The sequence below is a fragment of the Cebus imitator genome, unplaced genomic scaffold (genome assembly GCF_001604975.1).
Source record: "Cebus imitator isolate Cc_AM_T3 unplaced genomic scaffold, Cebus_imitator-1.0 Scaffold13, whole genome shotgun sequence".
In the NCBI taxonomy this organism is placed as follows: domain Eukaryota; kingdom Metazoa; phylum Chordata; class Mammalia; order Primates; family Cebidae; genus Cebus; species Cebus imitator.
In genome coordinates, this window is record NW_016107328.1 from 6,140,413 (window position 1) to 6,162,702 (window position 22,290).

General features: G+C 39.9%; 1 protein-coding gene across 4 annotated transcripts in view; it reads left to right on the forward strand.

The window, feature by feature from the left end:
• Positions 1-22,290, forward strand: part of ASAP1 (ArfGAP with SH3 domain, ankyrin repeat and PH domain 1) — a 407,759-nt gene that overhangs the window by 238,900 nt on the left and 146,569 nt on the right. The gene's annotated exons all lie outside the window — the stretch shown is intronic.

A 22,290-nucleotide genomic window follows, 5' to 3' on the forward strand; every position in this document is an offset into this window, starting at 1 on the left:
TTTTTTTTTTTTTGAGATGGAGTTTTGCTCGTCACCCAGGCTAGAGTGCAGTGGCGTGATCTCTGCTTACTGTAACCTCCGCCTGCTGGGTTCAAGCGATTCTCCTGCCTCAGCCTCCCAAGTAGCTGAGACTACAGGTGCCTGTACCACACCCAGCTAATTTTTGTATTTTTAGTAGAGACAGGGTTTCACCATGTTGGCCAGGTTGATCTCGATCTCTTGACCTCATGATCCACCTCCTCGGCCTCCCAGAGTGCTGAGATTACAGGCGTGAGCCACCACACCTGGCCCAGTACCTGAATCTTAAAAGTGACTGAGGACACCATGTAGTTTTTATTTATGTAGGCTATTTATATCCATATTTACTGTCTTAGAAATTAAAACTGAGAAACTTTTCATATGTATTATGTATTTTAAAATAATAAACACACTTTAAAAATCTGTTTTTATGGAAAAATAGCTATTTTCTCAAACCAAAAAACATTAGAAGGGTGGCATTGTTTGACATTTTTGCAAATCCCTTTAAAGCCAACTTAATAGAAGGTAGCTAGATTTTCTTGTCTACTTCTTTATTCATTTTGTTGCAATTTATTGTTTTGGTTGAGGTATATGGAAAATAAGGCCTCACACAGGTATGTATTGGCAAAACAGAAGAGTATTTTAAGAGCCATTTCAGGGCCAGGCACAGTGGCTCACGCCTGTAATTCCAGCACTTTGGGAGGCCAAGGCAGGCAGATCATGAGGTTAAGAGATCGAGACCATCCTGGTCAACATGGTGAAACCCTGTCTCTACTAAAAATACAAAATATTAGCTGGGCATGGTGGCACACTCCTGTAGTCCCAACTGCTTAGGAAGCTGAGGCAGGAGAATTGCTTGAACCCAGGAGGCAGAGGTTGTAGTGCATTCCACCCTGGCAACAGAGCGAGACTCTGTCTCAGAAAGAAAATTAGAAATAAATAAATAAGAGCCATTTCAGGTATTCTATGATACTACATGAAAATTTGGCAAGTAGTCCTTCCTTAAATGTTATTGACGGTATGAATCTGAAACCATGTAAAGGAACATTATTTGGAAGCTGTCAGCTCTTGGTTTTCCAAAACTGTAGCTTTCCCTGAAAGCTCTGTTTTTATCATTAGCAATAAATGCTCTCAGTTGTTTGCCTTGAGATGTTAAGCTCACTTCTTTCATTTTCAAGGATGTGTTTGGTAAATACCGGAGTCTGAGTAACTGTAGTTTGCTAGTCTTTCTTTCAAAAAAAAAAAAAAAAAAATGGTGTTCCACTAAAAAACAAAGCTCATTGTTTCAACTTGCAACTCAAAAAATTACGTAAGTGCTTTTCCTCAAAACAACCGTCATATTTTGATATACCTAAAAAGGGCTTTATGCATACTTCCTGTTTCATTAAACAGAACATTAAAAGATTGAATTTGAGGGTCAAGATGTGATAAAAATCATTTTTACTTTTTCATTATGGTCATTCTTAAATGAAAATAGCCTTTTTTTTTTTTTACTGCAAGAGCAAGACCATGAAGAATACATTAACTCCAGTTTGTGGCAGTGCCTTGATTAATGCTTAAGGCACCAGCTGTTTTACTCACTGTGGCTTTTGCACTGTCAGTGCAAATGTCAACACAGTAAAAAATTCAGATAACCTCTTAGTATTGTTATGGAAATAATTTGGACCTTGGAAACCTCTGGGGGCCTAGGCATCATGCTTTAAAACCACTGGTGTCAGCCCTACTATTAAGTAGATTAATGCTGCCTAACTTACAGACAAATTTCTTCACTAATAAATGGGGGGAAATTACCTTCTCTACATACCTTATTGGTTGTGTAGGGATGAAATCATACCATTCATGTGAAAAATATTGTAACCTGCAAATCCTTTGTACACACTGGATTATTATAGTATTAATAGGCTACATTAATATTAGTATTACTGTGGTATTAATAGCCACTAACAGGGGACTTTGTATTATAAAAAGAACACATGCCTATTGGGGAATTGTAATTTCTCTTTCATATTCCCTCTAATCAGAGATAACTATAATTGACATTTGGAGTTTGTTTTTCTAGTCCTTTTGTCTGTATCTTTTTTTTGGTTGGGGGGTGGCAAATAGATGATATGTTCTAAGCAATTTCGTATTTGCTAGATTTTATGTAGTACTGGCACTAGAGCAGACACACTTTCCCAAGTTGGGTCGAGCCATAGATTCAGAAGCTCAATAGATTGTGACTTATCTGAGAGCCCCACATAGTGAATTTCTCATCATTGGCAGATCAGCCTTCGTCCCCATTGCATCCTCAACCCCTTCCTGTTAAGAGAGCCAGTGCAGTGACATCTGCAGAATGCCAAATCAGCTACCCAGGCAGAAAGACAATCAGGGATAACCCAAGTACTTACAAGATCTTTGTGTTTTACATCCATGTTCCTTATACCCCTGTAAGCTTTTATTGCCTTAAAGTGAAAAAAGTTCCCTAAAAGAGTGACTTTAAATAAGATAACCTTGCCATTTGTGTATTTTTATGACTAAAGTCAAAGTCATCCAAAATTACAAAGATGGAGAGCAGATCAGTAGTTACCTGCGGTTAGGAAAGGGAATAGCAGTGTGACCTAAGGGAGTTCCTTTGTGTTGATGGAACAGTTTGATATCTTGATGGTGGTGATGGTTGTAGTTATCTATATGTGTGACAAAATGCCCCCTACTAATTCTAGCAAGGTCTGTGGCCTAGTTGTCTTGCACCGTGTTTATTTTTTCATTTTGATAATGTACTATTTAGCATATATAAGATGTTACTATTGGGGGAAGCTGGTTGATGGGTACAAGGGACCTCTCTACTAGTTTTACAGTTTTTTGATGAGTCTGTAATTTTTTCAAAATAAAAGTATAAACTATCAGATTATTGTTCAAAGAGGGAAAATGTTTAGTAACACATGATTATGTAAAAATTTCAGTGTAAAACAAATGTGCAGAACACAAATCAAACTCTCACTTCTCTGATACTCTTTGAAACACCTGATCTGCAGTCCCCAGTCCCGCTTTCTTCGCACTTGTGTAGGTTTTCTACAACAGCCTTTCTCTTTCTGGTGAACTTCTCCCTCTAGTTAAAGTTCTATATGTGGTCACTATTCCACAGAAGTAGAATGATTAGCTATTTCCTCCCAGAAGTGAGTCTAGTTGTCATGATTGAATATATCTAGGGAATGCTGCCTCTTAGTGGTGAGAAGCCAGAGAAACGTGGGCAAGATCTATTCTGTTGCTGTTGTTTTTACTATATTTGAGGCATAGTTTTTTAAGTGCATGGGCTTTGATTTTAATGAGACCTGTGTAAAAATAATTACTCAGCATCTTCTTACTTCTGTGGCCTTGTTGAGTTCTTTGAGTCTTGGTTTCTTCATTTTTGTAAAAAGAGTCTAATAATCCCTCCCTGTGTTCATTTATGATTCATTGAATTATTTATTAAGATTCTACATAAGCACTGTGGGTAGGCAGTAGGGATACAGCAGTGAGAAGAACACAGACAAGGCAGATAAGGGCCATATCCTCTTGAAGTTTGTATTCTCTTGACATTTTTCGAAATACTTTATGTGAAATACCTATCAGAGCATCCGGTTCATAGAATGTACTTTATAGATAGTGACTTTTTGTTAAAAGAAATTTTAAGTGTTTGTTTAGTTGACTTGCAATCTCTCTGAACTTATCCTTTCTCTCATTAAAGATGCCTTCCTAATCAAAGCCAGCTCCAGACATAACAAATGATTTGTTGTTCCTGGAATATATACGATTTCATGCTTCCATGTCTTTATACATTCCATTCCTTCTACTTTGAGTCCCCCTTTAGTAGTTAATGTATTGATGATAAAGGACCTCTTTGCAATGCAGCTTTCTCGTTTAAAAAAAGGAAAAGAAAGCAGAATGCTCCTGAGTTTTAGCAGTTTCTAAGTGGTTTTGTTGTTGGTTTGATTAAATGTATAGTACAGAAAAATTTTGTTTAATCTTTTTTTTTTTTAACCATGGAAAGGAAAGCAATAAAATCATTGCTTGCTAAGCAATGCTGGGTCCGCTCTACTCCCAGCATCAGGCATCATTCCTGTCATCCTAGCAAAGAAGTTAAGAAGTTAAGAAGTCAACAGAGAATTACATCCATTTAATACCGAAACCACAAAATGAGTCAGGAAAGAAATAACTGGTGGATTGAAATACATTCTCAATGGACAGAGGAAAACCATTTAAATGTCATACCCTTTGAAAGTCCCAAGGTAGCAATGGTTTTAGAAAATGTATGTAAATTCTTTTTAAAATAGTGGGAGTCACCCAGAAGCATTCTAGTTCATCCAGGAGTCATCATGCATCTGGTTGCTTCTCTCCTAAAGCCTTTGGTCAGTTCTATAACTTGCGTCTCTTTAAACAGTTGGAGAACAGTTATTGCTTCAGAGCTGTTGAAGCAAAGCAAAGATTTCTCCAGCTGCATAGCATTTCCTGTTTGCAGTCTCTGACTGTAGGGTATTGTGGTTGGTGTTAAAGTTTTTTTTTTTTTTTTTTTCTTTTTTTTTTTCCCCTCAAATAAGAATATCTGATAACTGGCCGGGCGCGGTGGCTCAAGCCTGTAATTCCAGCACTTTGGGAGGCCGAGGCGGGTGGATCACGAGGTCAAGAGATCGAGACCATCCTGGTCAACATGGTGAAACCCCGTCTGTACTAAAAATACAAAACATTAGCTGGGCATGGTGGCGCGTGCCTGTAATCCTGGCTACTCAGGAGGCTGAGGCAGGAGAATTGCCTGAACCCAGGAGGCGGAGGTTGCCGTGAGCCGAGATCATTACCATTGCACTCCAGCCTGGGTAACGAGAGAAAACCCTCTCAGAAAAAAAAAAAAAAAAAAGAATACCTGATAACTTCCAGGTTGGATCTAGATTTGCAGCCAGCAGATTATTTCTCAAGTTCTTTGAAGTGTTGAAAAGTATGGAAAGCATGGATGTGCCTAATGGTAAAATTGGTAGCTTCTGGGTGCCCTGAACTATATAATGACATTTTTTAAACCTTATTTTTTTTAAAAGTGATCATCCATCATTGGCAGATTTCAGTATTTGATCTACCAGGTATCCCCTCATGTCCTGACATGCCTCACTACCAATTAATACTGTGGGACATTTTGTGAAATGAGATCTGTCCATGTGGGTTGATGGGTGGATAAGAGGGAAAGGTGGTTTTTTTTTTTTAATCTCTTCTATTAGATAAATCATACATATATTTCTATAAAAATATAAATATGGAAAGTTTTTAAAGATTATATAATTCTAGCTTCTGTTAATATTTAAGAGTATAGTATTTTCTTTGAAACAATTTTGTGGATTTATACACAGAGATACTGCTAATTTGCATAGATATCTGCAGGTGTGGATATATATCTCATTCAGGTCCAAAATCCTTGGAGTTAGATTTATTCCAAAATTCAGAGTTCTACAGATTTCAGAAGGATGACAGCGTGTACATGCCTTATATCATGCAGCATACCCCTTAGTGACTTCCTGGGAAGGTACTTATAATTCAACACAGTTTTATGTCTGCAGTGAAAAGTGAATATTCACATGAAGTGGGATAAATAAAGACTATTAGGTGCCCCACCTTAATCAGAGATTACCAACAAATGAAGTCAGGACAGGTTTTGCTGTTAAATTAGTTTCAACTAAAAAAAAAAGAAGCCGTGTATTATATGTATATTTTGTGAACTCAGGTTTTTATTTTGGTTTTTGTTTGAAGCATGATAGTCTTCCATGACCACATAAGTAAACTGCAAAATTGTTTTAACAGTCTGCACACTATTTTATTATGTATCTGGACCATAGCTGATTATTTGAATTTTCTATTTGTCAATACAGGTAGAGTTTGTCTTAAATACATCCAATAAACAGATATCCTAGTGTATACCTCAGGCTGAATTTGGAAATGGTTTCTGTTTTGGCTTTTTTTTTTTCCTTTAAGGATTTGCATTCAATGTTTCACGGTAGGATTTCAAATAATACATTTTAAATTGGATTGCATTTTCAGCTTGTGGCTTTTGCATGCTGTTAATAGCACTTGTCTAAAGTGTGTATGCATGTAGTATGTGTATTTAGTTGTCTACTGTTATTTCACTTGAGACAGACTCACAAAACAGCATTTGGTTTGAGCTGTGGTTCTGTATGAGAGGAAGAAAGAAGAGAAAGAGAGAGTGAGGAAGGGAGAAGAAAAACTGTCGCTTATTGGAGCAAAGTTTCATTGACCATAGGAAAGGATTGAACTTTAAGAATGATTGGTACTGGAATGCTTTGTGGTGTCTCTAACAACATTTGCTAATCATTATCTTTTTGGTAAAAGAGCTGGTCTCACCTCACAGCCTTAAGGCAAGTGAAGTTTGCATTATTTTTATTTTTATGGTTAACTTTTGCTATACAAATAATACTGATAACAAGACCTTGTCTTTATAGTGTGGTAACTGTATGCCAGACACTGGGCACTTGAGTACTTTACATGTTTTATTGGTTAAGATAGGCTAGGATATACTGCAGTAATAAATAAACCCCCAAATCTCTGTTGCTTAACATGGTTCATTTCCTTCACATGTGACATGTCTACCGAGGGGGTCTGTTCTACTTAGTAACAGCAACTCATAGACTTAGAGGCATGGAAGCTCCCCCTTCTCTACAGGGGAAGAGAGAGACTAGAGAAGCATATGCATACTTTTCACAGTTTTCCTAGATGTTGTAGTTAATTGGTTTGAACTGTGTTTTTGGCCCCACCTACCTAGCTGCAGGAGACCCACGGAAATGGGAGGGAGCAGTGGAGTATTGGGTGAGCGTTATCCTCTCTGTCTCATACGTATATAGCCTCATTTACTCCTCAAAGCAGCCCTACTAGGTAGTAACCATAGTTACCTTTATTTAAGAGCCCAGAAAACTGAGTCACAGAGTTAAGTAAATCTCAGATTCAGCATTCAAACCCAGGTGGTCTGTTCTAGCGCAGTGGTCCCCAACCTTTTTGGCACCAGGGATCAGTTTTGTGGATGACAGTTTTTCCACAGATGAGGGATAGCAGGGAGGATGGTTTGGGGATGATCCGAGCGTATTACATTTATCATTAGATTCTCATAAGTAGCATGCGACCTAGAACCCTTGAATGCGCTCTTCACAATAGGGTTCCCTCTCCTGTGAGAATCTACTGCTGCCCTTGATCTAACAGGAGGTGGAGCTCAGCTTCCCTCCATAGCCCACCACTCACCTCCCGCTGTGTGGCCCAATTCCTGACAGGCCACAGACCTATACCCGTTCATGGCCTAGGGGTTGGGGACCCCTGCTCCAGAGTACACGGTACCACCTCTCAAAAGATATGGACATCCTTTTGTGGACATAATGTAAAATTTACCTTTAAATTAAGTTAAAAGTTGTATTGGCTTAAAGAACAGCAATTAAAACATTGACAGTGATGTTATAAAGATAAGGCAAATGCTGATTGGAGAGAATTAACAGTCTTCTGTCTGCATGACCTTTGTCCCAAAAGGCTCCAGAGCTTTCTCCAGGTCCAGATCTGGAGGTACATTGCAAAAAGTAAATGCAGGTCTTTCTTCCTTTCTTAACAGAGAATTCTGTCAAACTCTGCCCCGCATTCACTTCTTTGATCCCTTCCACTCTTCCTTGATTTACCATTTTCCATCCCAGGTATAACCCTTTATCTGCATCTCCCACTCTTCCTAGCTGCTTCAGATTAAATGTTCTGTCGAGCTGGCTTTGGATTCCTCTGCACAATGTTGCCTCTGAGTCTCTCCTCACTTTCACATACTAGGACCCTCAGACAAGGCCACCATTCCAGATCCGGACTGTTGGGATCTACAGCCCAGCCGGTGCTTTTTCAGGGCTGATGTCAGCCAGCACGGGGAAACACAGGTTAGTGAGGGGAGCATGGCTGGACTTCAGGCTTCCCTTGTACAAGCCAGGTGGGTGCTTGGAGCCATGTACACCCTGCACAGCCTTACACAGTGGCCTCCTGGGTCTGGTACATTTGGCTTCTTCTTGCCTGGCAACAAGGCTATAAAGAAACTTGTCCAATGCAGTGCTTTCTAATTTATTTGAACACTGACTTTGTTGTTGTATAAGAAACATTGACTTTTCATGGAACCACTTCAGAAAATGCTGATTTAGATGTTTTGCTGGACCAGGTAATCCATTTCATTTTTGTGTGTGTGTGTGTTTAATTCAAATTCACTTCTGCCCTCCAAGAATTTCTTTTTTTTCCCGAGATATCAAAAATAATAGATTTCTTCTCTTTGCCATATGTGTACTTTTTTATGATTGTATGCATCATTGTTACTGATACAAAGTATTTTACATATTTATGGGGTACCTGTGAGTATTTGTTAGATGTGTAAAATCAAGCCAGGGTATTTGGGGTATCCATCACCTTGAGTATTTATCATGTCTGTGTGTTAGTAGTATGTCAAATCCTCTCTTCTTAGCTTCTTTGAGTATACAATACATTATTGCTAACTATGGTCACTCTACTTTGCTATCAAATATTGGGCTTATTTCTTCTATCTAACTGTATGTTTGTACCCACTAATCAACCTCCCTTCATCCTCCCCTCCAACCCACACACCCTTCTTGGCCTTTGGTATTTATTATTCTGTTCTCTGCTCTACAAAACCAAGTGTTTTATCTCCTACCTATCATGAGTACGAACATGCAGTGTTTGTCTTGCTGTGCCTGGCTTTTCCCACTTGACATAATGACTTCCATTTCCATCCATGTTGCTGCAAATGACATGATTTCATTTCTACTTTATATTTCAGTGTGTAATTTCTCATTCTTTTTAAGCTGGTTCCTGCTTTGCTTTTCATTTTAGATTATACCGTTTAGTAGCTTCAGGGTTAAACATGAAGAAATGGCCAACTGATGCAGTCTTGAACTAGCATCTGACTACACCTTTCAGTAGAAACAAGTGGATCTTTTCATTGACATACTGCCCCAGATGTGTTAAGCAACTGAAAATTCAGAGAATTGGCAGAAATAACTAGACATTGAAATCAGATACAATTGAGTTCATGTCTCTGCTCTACCACTTCCCGAGCTAGGTCACCTGAGGCAGATTGATTCATTCATCTAGAAAGCAAGAGTATCAAGGAAGGCTTTGCAGAGGAGGCACTCTTTATCTGAACCACAAATAATTAAGAGATATTCATGAAACTCTATTATCTTAAGCTAGCAGAGGCTGTTTTCACAAATAGAAACATTAAATGATATTAAGCAATGGTTGATACACTTGATAAAGAGTGAGGTAAAAGTCTATCCTTTAGCACTAAGAAAGAAACAGACTCTCCTTAAAGTGCATCCTTGTCTCTGCCAGCAGTTACCAAGTGCCCACTCTGTTCCAGACTGTGTGCTAAGACTGTCATTTTCTATGTAACAGATTGCTTATACATAATGTTTTAATAGTTTACCCTAGAGCACTCCTTAATTTTACGGGGAAAGATGGACAAGGGTGTAGGACCAGACTTTAAAAACATCGTGCTTTTGGTTTCCCACACATGGGGTTTCCTGGCAGCAGTTGGCATCACAAATGTAATAGCTAAGAAGATTCCTTTTCTGCAAGGGAGGCTTTGAAATATGTCAAACAACTGCATATCAGAGTTACCATTTAGGTGGATTCTTTGACTTCTGAAAGATTTAATGAGGATTAAGTGAAATGAGTCCTACAGCATGAAAATATAGATCAAGCAGACGGGACAGGGCTTTCCAAGCAAAGGGAGCAGAGATGTCTCTGTTTTCTTGTCAGTTAAATGAAGACAGTAATGTCTACTGTGAGACATGACTATGTCACCCTAGTACGTGGTAAGCCCTGTGTGCTTGCATATGTTTATTTTACTGAATTTTAAAAATTGTGTTAAGAGGGTATATCCTGAGTAAAAGATATTGCAAAACGTTGATCATAATCTGTGGTAAAGATGTTCAGTGAAAGCAAGGAAAATGTGATTCAATATTGCAGTATGGTTTTATTCTAGGGAAAAAGCAAATTATAAATGCCATGCATGGAAATGAAATTAAAGGTCTGAAAGTTGATCATGAACTAACTTATTATCATTTTAAGTACAATAAAGAAATCCTTAGGGTGGGGATATTGTTCTCAGAGCACAGCCTAGCTATATAGCACACCCCCTCCTTTTTCTTTCTCCTTTGTCTCGTTCTTACAAATCTTAGCTGCTTCCCCTTTCCATATAATTATCAGCAAATGAAATCAGATGTTGCAGATAATGCACAGAGAAATGGTAGTTTCATTTTTACTTGATGTGAGAGATGATGTTAAATCTAACCCACCATTTACAAAATTGAATTAGATAAAATATAATTGCATTATTTTAAGTTAAGGAATTCTCATATTCTCTGTTACTCTTAGACCTACCCATTTTTCTCTCTAGCATTTCCAGTTAAATGTACTTTCTGCCTAAATGCAGTTTTGTAAGTCCTGAATGCCCTTAGCACATGATGGAATTTGGTTTGCATTTTTCCTTGGGGTTGTCCCAGATCTTCCAGAGCAGTACCTCTGTTCTTCGTTGTAATTATGCCTCAGACCTTGGGCAAGTGATTTCTGCTCTCTGGCTGTGTCTTTCCTTCTCTTGGATAGCCTTTAGTCTAAGGCAGTGGTTCTCTCACTTGATCTCACGTCCATTAAACCTTGAGAACTTGACCTAGGTTGTTGGGACTCACTCTTTGAGTTTCTGATTAATTAGTTCTAGGATTTCATAACAAGCAATTTTCCAAATGATGTTGACACTACTTATTTGAGGACCACACTTCTGAGAACCACTAGGAAGGATTGTTATTCTGGACAGAGATCCAGAATCTCCTAGTATCACAGAGAAGCTGCAACTGTTTTCCCCTACCAAATTCACTTTTACGTTGTTTTTACTTTTTTTTTTCTTTTCTTTCTTTTTTTTTTTTTTTTTTANTTTTTAAAGACGGTGTTTCACCATGTTGGTCAGGGTGGTCTTGAACTCCCGACCTCAGGTGATCCGCCCACCTTGGCCTCCAAAGTACTTGGATTACAGGCATGAGCCACCACTACCGACTGTTTTTACTTTTATACATGCCATCTGATTTACATCATGTAACAATAAATAATCAAAGAATAAGTTGAATGAGAAATAGATGACTGGTTAATTGTATCACCCTCTTATGATTTTGTGTCGTGTTTCTTTTTAATAAGTACAAAATAATACCACTTCACTGTTGAAAACTCAGAAAATATGGGGGAAAATAACTAAAATAAAAATCAGCAGTAATCTTATAATCTATTGAGAGAGAGTGTGTGTGTACCCTCTTTGTAAACTTTTTGCTATTTAAACACCTTTTTCTCATATATGTAAAGTCATAGAATTTTTTTTAACATTGGGTTCATACTGCTATTTTACACTATGATTTTCCACTTATATATTTTGAAACTGTTTCCCTGTTTTGTAAAATACTGCAGCCTAAGAACCTTGCTTAGTTGGAAGCATACCACTTCCTAAATCAAGGCTTGTTTGGGCAGGGTCCTGAGCTGGGATCCTCTCCCCCCATTTCCCCTGGCAGTCTCCGAAGAGAGGTGTGCGGAACCCAGAAGCACTTACCACTCAGAGGCACATTCTAAAAACTGTATAGAATGCCCACTTATGTTTGCACCATAATTTTGTTTACCCAGACTCCTATTTTGAATATTTTCATTTATCACTGTCTAAAATGTAATAATTTGAAATCTTTACATATCTCATGATTACTTATTATTTAGTTACTGGTTGTCATTACTGCATTAATTCAGTTTATAATGCATTTGTTTCTCCTCCTTCCTAATCATTTAAGAGGCAGAGGATGGGGAAAAACTGCCAGTAGCCCAAGGCCCTAGTAAGTCATAGTTGGCACCTTGCTCTGATCAAATTAAGATGCTTAACTTTCTTGAAATATTTCAGACTTTTTCAAAAGGTTATGTTTATACTGTGCCAGAGTTTTATAGTGAACATTGTCGACTATACTAAAAAAATTGAGAATTGTTAAATAATTACGAATGGGCTTTTCTAACTCTCTAGCTTTACCACAGAACTGTTTGGTTGTTTTTGTTACTTTGTTGGTGGGGGACCAGGGCTGCCCTGTCTCTGAGGCAGTTCGAGCGTCTCCCTATAGTTCTCACCCATTTGAGCTGGAATTTTTTTCTCCTTTATTCAGCTGTATCTCTAGCTCGTTTTAAGCTGTAAGAGTGTTGTAACTGGAAGGTACCTTAGAGGTCTTAGAGACTTTAGTGACCTTGCACTTTGTTGATGACAGACACAGAAAGTGACCTCCCCAAACATCCTCAGCTAGGTTCAAGTCTAGGTTCAGCATCTAGGCAGGTTCAAGTCTAGAACAGGTCTCCTGACCTTCATTCTTTCTTGTCCTCTTGTCAGACAAAGCCTAACAGCTGCAGGATAGGAGGGGTGCCCTTGGTCTGTCACTCCCAACCATATCCTGGGAGCAATTCTAACTCTCCTATCCCTCTCCTGAATCTTACCTCTTCCCCCATTCTGGTCCTGGGCACTCCAGGAAAACCAAAACTGGTTCAGGTTCTGTAACACCTGGTGCTTTAGAGCAGCTCTCCTGATTTGGAGAGGAATTCATTCATCCATTTACTTAATCAATAAGCATTTTTATTTAGTATATATAACATGTCTATACTTTAGGAGTTTGATATAACACAGTGGTGGGCAAAGCAGTCATAGCCTCTGCCTCCAAGAAGCTTTGCTCTAGACAGTAAAGGAACACACAGGTAATTGTAAAGTGCAGTATTCTGTGAAAGTGAACCTGTTCTGCCACTGGTCCAGAGTAACAGGAGATTAGGGAAAAGGGACTTATTTATGATTTAGAATGGTCAAGGCCTCACTGAGGAAGTGACATGGAGACAGAGGAAGAGTGTTCCAAACACACATGCTAAAGTACATGCAAAGAGGGAGAGAGCTCTGTCGGTTAAGAAGAAGAAAGGAGTTGAAGTGCAGTGAGAATGGGTACAGGGCCAGAACTAAATTGGGAGCTTGGATATTAATGTAGTTCAGTGGGAAGCCAATGATGGGTTTTAAGCAGGAGAGTGATGTAATCTGGTAATCACTTTAAAAGATCACTGTAACAGCAGAGCACAGAGGAAATGAGAATGGCCTTTGGAGTCAGTAAAAACCTTAATTAATAACCTGACCATCTGCTTTACTCATTGTTTGACCTTGGGTGAGTTACTTAACCTCTCTAAGCCTGTTTCCTCATTAATCTAGTGAGACTAAGACCCATTTTACAGAGGTGTAAATACAGTACTCTCTGTCATTTAAATAAAATTCAGGCTGCTCCGCCTAGATTAGAACAGGGTATAATGGGCTGCATTATCTTAGAGTTTATGGAGACTGCCTTGCAGAACAAGGCAGGGAACCAGGAACTGTGAGATGGAGAGAATGTGGTGTAATAGAAAGGATATTTTGGAGCTCCCCATGCCAGCCTTAAAAGTACCTGAAATGCTATCTCATTATCATTTTTTCACTATTACTGCTGAGCTTTCAAGTGTAAAGAGTCTTGTGATTTAACATGGCGAAACCCCATCTCTACTAAAAATATGAAAGTCAGCTGAGCATGGTGGTGGGTGCCTGTAGTCCCAGCTACTTGGGAGGCTGAGACAGGAGAATTGCCTTAAACCCAGGAGGCAGAGGTTGCAGTGAGCATGGCTGCACTCCAGCCTGGGCAATAGAGTGAGACTTTTCTAAAAAAAAAAAAAAAAAAAAAAAAAAAAAAAAAAACCCAGGCACAGTGGCTCATACTTGTAATCCTAGCACTTTGGGAGGCTGAGGTGGGGGCAAATCACAAGGTCAGGAGTTCAAGACTAGCCTAGCCAACATGGTGAAACCCCATCTCTACTAAAGATAGATTAGCTAGGCATGGTAGTGGGCACCTGTAATCCTAGCTACTCAGAAGGCCGAGGCAGAAGAGTCACTTCAACCCGGGAGGTGGAGGTTGCAGTCAGCCAAGATTGCACCATTGCACCCCAGCCTGGGCGACAGGATGAGACTCTGTCTCAAAACATTTAAAAAAATTATGAAAATAAACCTACTTACATTTGATTAAGGGATATTATGTAGTTGTTGTGCTGAACTCCTATTAGCCTCAGTAGGGAAGGCACCAGGTTCAAGAGGCTGAAGAAAAGGCCCAGAGCCAGCAAATGAGACATGAGGTGTATTAGGGGCTTACATACAGGAGACTCCAGTGGTAGCAGGCTGGACAGGAAAACTGCACCCACTAGTGAACAGCATGTAGCTTATATAGGATTTTCACTTAACACTGCCCTTAACCACCTCCATCAGGCATCTTTCATGGAACCCAAAACTCAAGGCCTCAATCTTCTATATGGCCCATGTTCAACAGGACGGGCTGGGCACTCGGACATTCCTCATAGACCGGAAACAAATTTCTACAATTGCCACTCCTGGCATTCCCTAGCTCAGAACACACATTCATGTGCGTCTGCCATAGGGCCATTCTATGGGTGTGCTTAGGTTATTGCTATCTGAGCATTTGCTCTACAGTAGTGTCAGGCATTTTGCCTGCATTTGCATCCACTATGTCTCAACTAGCTGTGTGGGTTTGACCAAGTGATTTAGTAAAACCTTGTAGGGTTACCGGGTAATAAGACTTTGTGCATAAAACCAGCGACCTCTGTGGCCTGGTATAAAGTGGAGCTTCATTGGCGTCTGTTCTTTTCTTTTTTTCTTTTGAGACAGGATCTCATTCTGTTGCCCAGGCTGGAGCACAATGGCAGCCTCAACCTCATGGGCTCAAGCAGTCCTCCCACTTCAGCCTTCCAAGCAGCTGGGACTACAGGCATGCAGCACCATGCCCAGCTAATTTTTGTATTTTTTTTTGTAGAGATGGGTTTCACCATGTTGCCCAGGCAGGTCTCCAACTCCTGAGCTCAAGCAATCCACCTGCCTCAGCCTCCCAAAGTGCTGGGATTACAGATGAGCCACTGCACCTGGCCCGTTGCTGTCAGTTCTGCTCCGATCCACTCACAATGGCATGGGCTAGTTTAGGAAGGTGCTGGGACACCAGCAAGGTTAAACAGTTTTCCCAGTTCACTCAGGCCAGGAGTGACCAGTGGCCACATGCCTGTGGGATTCTTTCCTCTGTATCACAGCACCCTGGAGAGCAGCCTAATGATGAGGCATCAGTTTTATTTGTATTTAGTTTTATTTTTTGACCTGCCACTTTAGGAGGCACCCGTTTTAAATAGCTTCAAGGTATTATAACTCTCTAGGGCATGAAGGAGTTAATATACTAGACAGAATACCCAATTTATACCAGGGAATAGCAGACAACTGCTGGGAGCTGGCTCATTATTTTAATTGGATTTTCCAATGTGTTGAGCAAGTCAGCAGATTTGCGTTAGCCTTAGTTTCAGAGAAACTGTTTCAATTCTGGAGAGAGAGAACCAATGGGCAGTAGAGAGGGAATGTCAAAATTAATGCAAGATGACAAAGCAAGCAAATTATGTCCTCGTTAATTAATACAGTCTTGTGTGCATGTAGGTGTCCTGGAAGTACCATTTGTATAGCTGTGCTCTCCTCTCCTCTCACAGGCAAGAAAAAATGAGGCCCTGCTGATTCATTGTCTTTTTGCCGGTTGGCTGCTCCAGCAGGACAGGGTGGCGTTGGGGTGAGCCCTTGAAGGCACTTCGCCTACAGTCCCATTGAGGACCTTGGAGCTGAGTTAGGCAGAATTCAGGCAAGCCAGAAATGATAGTACAGTGTGACCTACAACTGCTTCTTTTTTTTTTTTTTTTTTTTGAGATGGAGTTTCTCTCTTGTCACCCAGACTGGAGTGCAATGGCGCAAGCTCAGCTCACTGCAGCCACCACCTCCCAAGTTCAAGTGATTCTCCTGCCTCAGTCTCCTGAGTAGCTGGGATTACAGGTGCCTGCCACCACACCCCCAACTAGTTTTTGTATTTTTAATAGAGACAGGTTTTCACCACATTGACCAGTCTGGTCTCAAACTCCTGACCTCAGGTGATCCGCCTGTGTCAGCCTCCCAAAGTGCTTTACAGGTGTGAGCCACTGTGCCTAGCCTACAACTGCTTCTTGACTCCTTCTTTGGAATCTAATCAGTTAGTGAACAAAACAGATACAGAGCCTCCCCTTAAGAAGCAAACCTAGTGAGGAAAGACAGGTGATAAATCAGTAAACAATAAGTGAGATTATTTCTTTTAGTGGTAAAGCTGTAAAGACATTTTAAAAAATCAGAGCAAAAGATAAATGTTTATATATACAGAGGAAAACTGTTTATGAATTCATTTCCAGTGACTGGGATAACAGGGGCTATTTTTTGTATACTGCTGACAGTGTTAAAGCAATTGTGAAGAATAAATGTGTAGTTTTTTCAAGTTTAATATTAATTACAGTTACTTGCTTCGGTAAGTGCCCTTTGCATAATGAAAGGTAGACCTCAGTCTCCTTCTGTTTGATTTACTCCAAATTTCTGGTTAGGCTTGATGTATGTATTAGCAGGGAAAATACCTCTTCTTTTGAGGAAGGGAATTTAAAAGCAATTTGTTCAGAAAGCAAAACTATTTACCATACTTAAATATCATTCTGGAATTTTTTTAATCATTCTGGAATTTTTTTAAGAGCCATGTTCTCATTCTATCACTCAGGCAGTGGCAGGATCATAGCTCACTGTAATCTTGCAGTCCTGGGCTCAAGTGTTCCTTTTGCCTCAGTCTCCTGAGTAGCTGAAACTACAGGCATGCACCATCATGCCCAGCTCATCTTATTTTTTTTCTTTCTAAAGGGGTGGAGGTCTTGCTGTATTGCCCAGGCTGGTCTCAAACTCCTGGTCTCAAGCAGTACTCACACCTTGGCCCCCCAAAGTGCTTGGATTATAGGCATGAGCCAACATTCCTGGCCCTGAAATGATTTTAAATGCATTGTTTGCTTAATAAAATGAAAAAATATATATACATTCACAAACATACTCTTCAACTTCTTATAGACTTGAATCATGTAAAGAACTTAGGTTAATTCCACTTTATCAGTAAAGAAAAGGAAATGATTTGGAAGTCGAGTAAATGGAGATAGAGTAGTCAATAGAATTTTAGTAAAATCAATGGGAAATAATTATATAATGGATTTGAAAGGCTTTTGAAAAAATTTATTAAAGATAAACATGATACAGGAAGTTTTCTGATATTGTTATTATATTATATTATATTGGCTGTTTTGTAAGTGCCTTGGAGATGACTGTTACATATCAGTTTGTAAAACTCTCAAGTCATATAAAGAAGGGGCCTCCAACCCCTGGAACTGTTAGAAACCTGGCCACATAGCAGGAAGTGATCGGTGGGTGAGCAAGCATTGCCTCCTGAGCCCTCCTGTCAGATCAGCAGTGTCATTAGATTCTCAAAGGATCTCAAACCCTATTGTCAACTGTGAATGTGAGGGACCTAGATTGCACACTCTATGAGAATTTAACTAATGCCTCATGATCTGAGGTAGAAGAATTTCATCCTGAAACCAACTCCTCCACTCCCTGCCATCTGTGGAAAAACTGTCTTCCACAAAACCAGTTTCTGGTGCCAAAAAGGTTGGGGACCACTAATATAAAGGATTCCTTAAAGAACTATAAAATGAAAACAGGAAATTTTATAGAGTCCCATGACTGTGAAGTTATATACTCCATCTCTGTTGCACAGTAATCACCTAAAATAACAGAGAATAAGTTTTCCCTTCATTGAGATCTCCAAGTAAGGAATTTTTTTGCAAACACCCCCCCCAATATTTCCTAAAATTTCTTCCTCTTGAGATTGGTCTGCTTTCTCTTTAACCTTTCTTTGTTTCTTTATAATGACACAGGTAATTACTGTTCACTTGTCACTTAAGAAACATTCCTTTGTCAGTTCTTAAAATTAGCCTACTTTTTCTTGGGAAATAAGTTGGAAAGACTTTGTAAATTTTAATATTTTTTTTCCTGTAGCCTTTTCATTGACTAGTCACAGGGAATATTCTGAATTCTTAATACGTGTTTTGCCTTCATGATTTCGTATCAGCCCTCAAGAAGGTGTGTAAATAACCACAGAGAAATTCTTAATTCTTGCGGTTTTTCTATCTTCCCCTCATGCCTAACCACAATGATGACATTAAAAAGTTACTATGTGTGGCTGAGTGTGGTTGCTAACACCTGTAATCCCCGCACTTTGGGAGGCCGAGGCAGGCAGATTATGTGAGGCCAGAAGTATGAAACCAGCCTGGCCAGCATGGGAAGACCCTGTATCTGCTTTTTTTTTTTTTTTAAGAAGTTACTGTATGTGTTTGGTGTGTGATCAGTACGTAGCTTTGAGGCACTTTTCATTTGGCATAACCCTCACATTTAGTACTAACCACAGAGTTTCATAATTATTTAATTGTTATTTTATAATACAGTCGTCAGATCAAGGTACTAATAACATTAATTTTTTTTTAATTTTCTGCTTCATTTTGCAAAGAATTTGAGGCATTGATGCAAACCATAATTAAGAACAAAGAATTGAAAAGGGGTTCTTTATAATCAGTATCTTTTCATATTTTGTTTTAAATTTTTGACTTTTTAAATAGTACATTACATATTTTTATTATTTTTTAATGCAAAAAGTCTCCTCTTCCATTCTGTTCCTTTGCCCAGTTTCCAACCTTGGAGGAAATTGGTATCAACAGATTTCTGTGTATTCTTTCAGAAATAATTAAAGCATAGAATTCCCCCCGCCTCTTTTTTTTGGAAACGGAGTCCTGCTCTGTTGCTCAGGCTGAAGTGCAGTGATGCAATCTCGGGTCACTGTAACCTCTGCCTCCTAGGTTTAGGGGATTCTCCTATTTCAGCTTCCTGAGTAGCTAGGGTGTGTGGCACCGCACCTGGCTAATTTTGTAGTAGAGACAGGGCTTCACCATTTTGGCCAGGCTGGTTTTGAACTCCTGGCCTCAAGTGATCCACCAGCCTCAGCCTCCCAAAGTGCTGGGATTACAGGCATGAGTTATCACACCCAGCCTTTTTTCCTCCTTCTTACGTAAATTCTTGCATACCATAGTAATATTTTGTACCTTGCTTTTATCACATAAAAATTTATCTTGGAGATATTTTCAAAGTGAAGCATAAAGAGCTTTCTTGATATTTTGGCGGTTGTTAGAAGCTCTGTAATTTATTTAGCGAGTGCCGTATTGATAGACATGTAACTTTCCATCAGTGTAGATAGCCCTGTAGAGAAGAACCTGGTATACAAATGATCCTGTATTTCATTTCTTCTACAAGTCTTTTTTGAGCACCTACTCTGTGCTAGACAGTGTTCTAAGTTCTGGGAATATAGCAGTGAGCATACAGATCCCACTCTCAAACTGGCAATCAAACTGGGGAGACAGACAGCAATAAATAGGGAAACAAACATGTATGCAAATGGGTAGGGATAGTAAGTGCTTTGAAGAAAAATAAGGTAAGGATCTCCATGAACAGAGGAAAGGTAGGCAATGGCTTAACTAGTGAAGGGCAAGTCAGGCCCCCCCAACCTTATTTACCCATCATCCATCCAGACTTCTAAGGCCCACAGGATAGGAGGATCCTAGGGAATTATACTCCAAGAAGGAAATTGAGGACTCAGAGTAAATTATTTCAGCAATCTATATAGAACAGAGGGTGAGTTCTATTAATCTTTTTTTTTTTTCAGTCTCAGACCCAGTTAGTGTTGCTCAGCCTTTTTTTTCCTCATAATGATCCAATCCTCCTTTTCTCTAAGAGCCTTATTAGACATGATCCCCCATCTCTCCCCCCATGAAATTTTAATACAGATAATAGACATAATTGATACCATTTATATGGTGTGGCCATTTGGGAGGGTCACAAACAGTTGTAACAGCTAAGATTTTTTTTATTTTTAATTTTTTTGCCCCACTCCCCAAGAACCAGTGTCCTAGTCTAGGGCCTCACAGAACATAGACTTTCAGACTAGAGCTCTCTGGCCTGCCAACCAGGTTGTTGGTGTGTGACTGGTGGCAAAATCACAGACAGAATTGTCTTGGTAGAAATCCCTTGATCTTTGAAATAAGAAAGAAGTGATTGTTTCTGATCCAAACCTTGTGGTGACACGCATTGGGAAACCTTCCTTGTGTATGACATTAGTTGATGTTCAGGGAGAGTAAAGAGATAGAATGACTGAGAATTTCAGGAAGCCTAAGATGAAAACAGTAAAGGGTTAAGGAAAAGTTAAGAGCAAAAAGGGGAAGGCCTTCCTATTCCCCGCCCCTCTTTGCTCCCACATTACCTTATTCATAATTAGCATCCTATAGCGTTTAAAAAGTAAACATATATCCAGCACTTCCTAGGTGTCAGGGAGTAAGCTAGCACATTACTGTTTTTTTGTTTGTTTTTTGACACGAAGTCTCACATTGTCACCAGGCTGGAGTTTAGTAAGGCTGGACTGCAGTGGCGTGATTTTGGCTTACTGCAACCTCCACCGCCTGGGTTCAGGCAATTCTCCTGACCCAGCCTTCCAAGTAGCTGGGACTACAGGCATGTGCCACCACGCCCAGCTAATTTTTGTATTTTAATAGAGATGGGGTTTCACCATGTTGGCCAGGATGGTCTCAATCTCTTGACCTCATGATCCGCTCACCTGGGCCTCCCAGATCATGCTGGGATTACCGTGAACCACTGTACCCAGCCATACTTTTTACACATATTAACTAAGTCCATTCTCACAATAGCTGCTTGCAATAGGTTATAATATTCCACTTTAGAGATGTGGTTAAGAGAGTCATGCACAAAGCCCTCCCAAGTCAGCTTGGTCCTTCTCACACCACTCTCTCCCTCTACCCCTAACACATAATAGCATAATGTAGTAGAGTTAGCTGTGTAGTGACTGCCTCTGTTCCTGGAATATGAGCTCTCTACAAGTAGGAATGGTGCTTATTCATCTTTGCCTATCAAGCTTCCGGTATAGTGTGTGGCACAGAGTAGATATTTGATTATTAATAGATGGGTGTGTGGGTGGATGGACAGACTGACAATTGAGTATACTTTTGTGTGAGTAAAATTCTTGTGTGAGGGGAACCATAAATCTTTCCAGCTATAATCTGGTCCTGTAGGTCTCTGTATTCTTGGGTTCTGCACTACTAATAGGAGTTCCTTGAAGAAAAGTAGTTAAAAACTCTTCTCAGTCCCTGTTTTGGTTGCTCCTTTCATACCTGACTCTGCCTCCCTTGGGTCCCCCCTGCCATTCTTCTCTGCAGCTGGGTAGCATCTTCATCACCTTTGTAGATTCCCCTTAGTACCATCTTAAAATCAAGGAGACTCAGGCAACTGCTGCAGAGCAGTGAAAAAAAATATATATTTCCTGATTAAAGATGGCGCTTCCTAAACATCTTATCTTTTCAGTGGCATCTAGGCACAAAGGATGTAGCTATTAACAGAAAAGTCAAGGTGCCCCGTCCTCATCGACCTTATGTACTAGTGAGGGAGATAGAATACACAAGCTGGAGGCATCATATTACCTGACTTCAGATTATACTCCTAAGCTGTAGTAATCAAACCAGCATAATGCTGGCATAAAAACAGATGCATAAATCAGTGGACCCAAATAGAGAACCCAGAGATAAATTCACATACCCAAAGTCAAATTATTTTTGACAAAGGCACCAAGAACATACACTGAAGAGGCAGAATACCCTCTTCAAGCTGGGAAAATTGGATATCCATATGTAGAAGAATAAAACTAGACCCTCTCACCATATACAAAAATCAAATTCAAATGGGGTATAGACTTTAAGACAAATTATGAGCCTACCAGAAGAAAACTTGGGGGAAAACTCTCCAGGACATTGCTCTGAGCAAAGATGTCTTGAAAAGACCTCAAAAGCCCAGACAACCAAAGAAAAATGAGCAAATGCAAATGGGATCACATGAAGCTAAAAAGCTTCTGCACCACAAAGGAAACAACCAACAAAGTGAAGAGACAGCCCGTCGTGTCAATCACATTGGTGTCCCTGTTCGGGCACCAGCTGTGGTGAGTGTCACATTGGTGGCCCCCTATTTGGGCACCAGCTGTGACAAGTGTCACAGTCTTGTCTCCTCACACCGGGGTACAGCTGTGGCATTGATCTCACACAGGGCACCCGCTGTGGTGTTGGTCACATTGGTGTCCCTGCTTGAGCACCAGCTGTGATGGGTATAATGTCAGGGTCACCACCTGAGACATTGATCCCCGCCTGCAG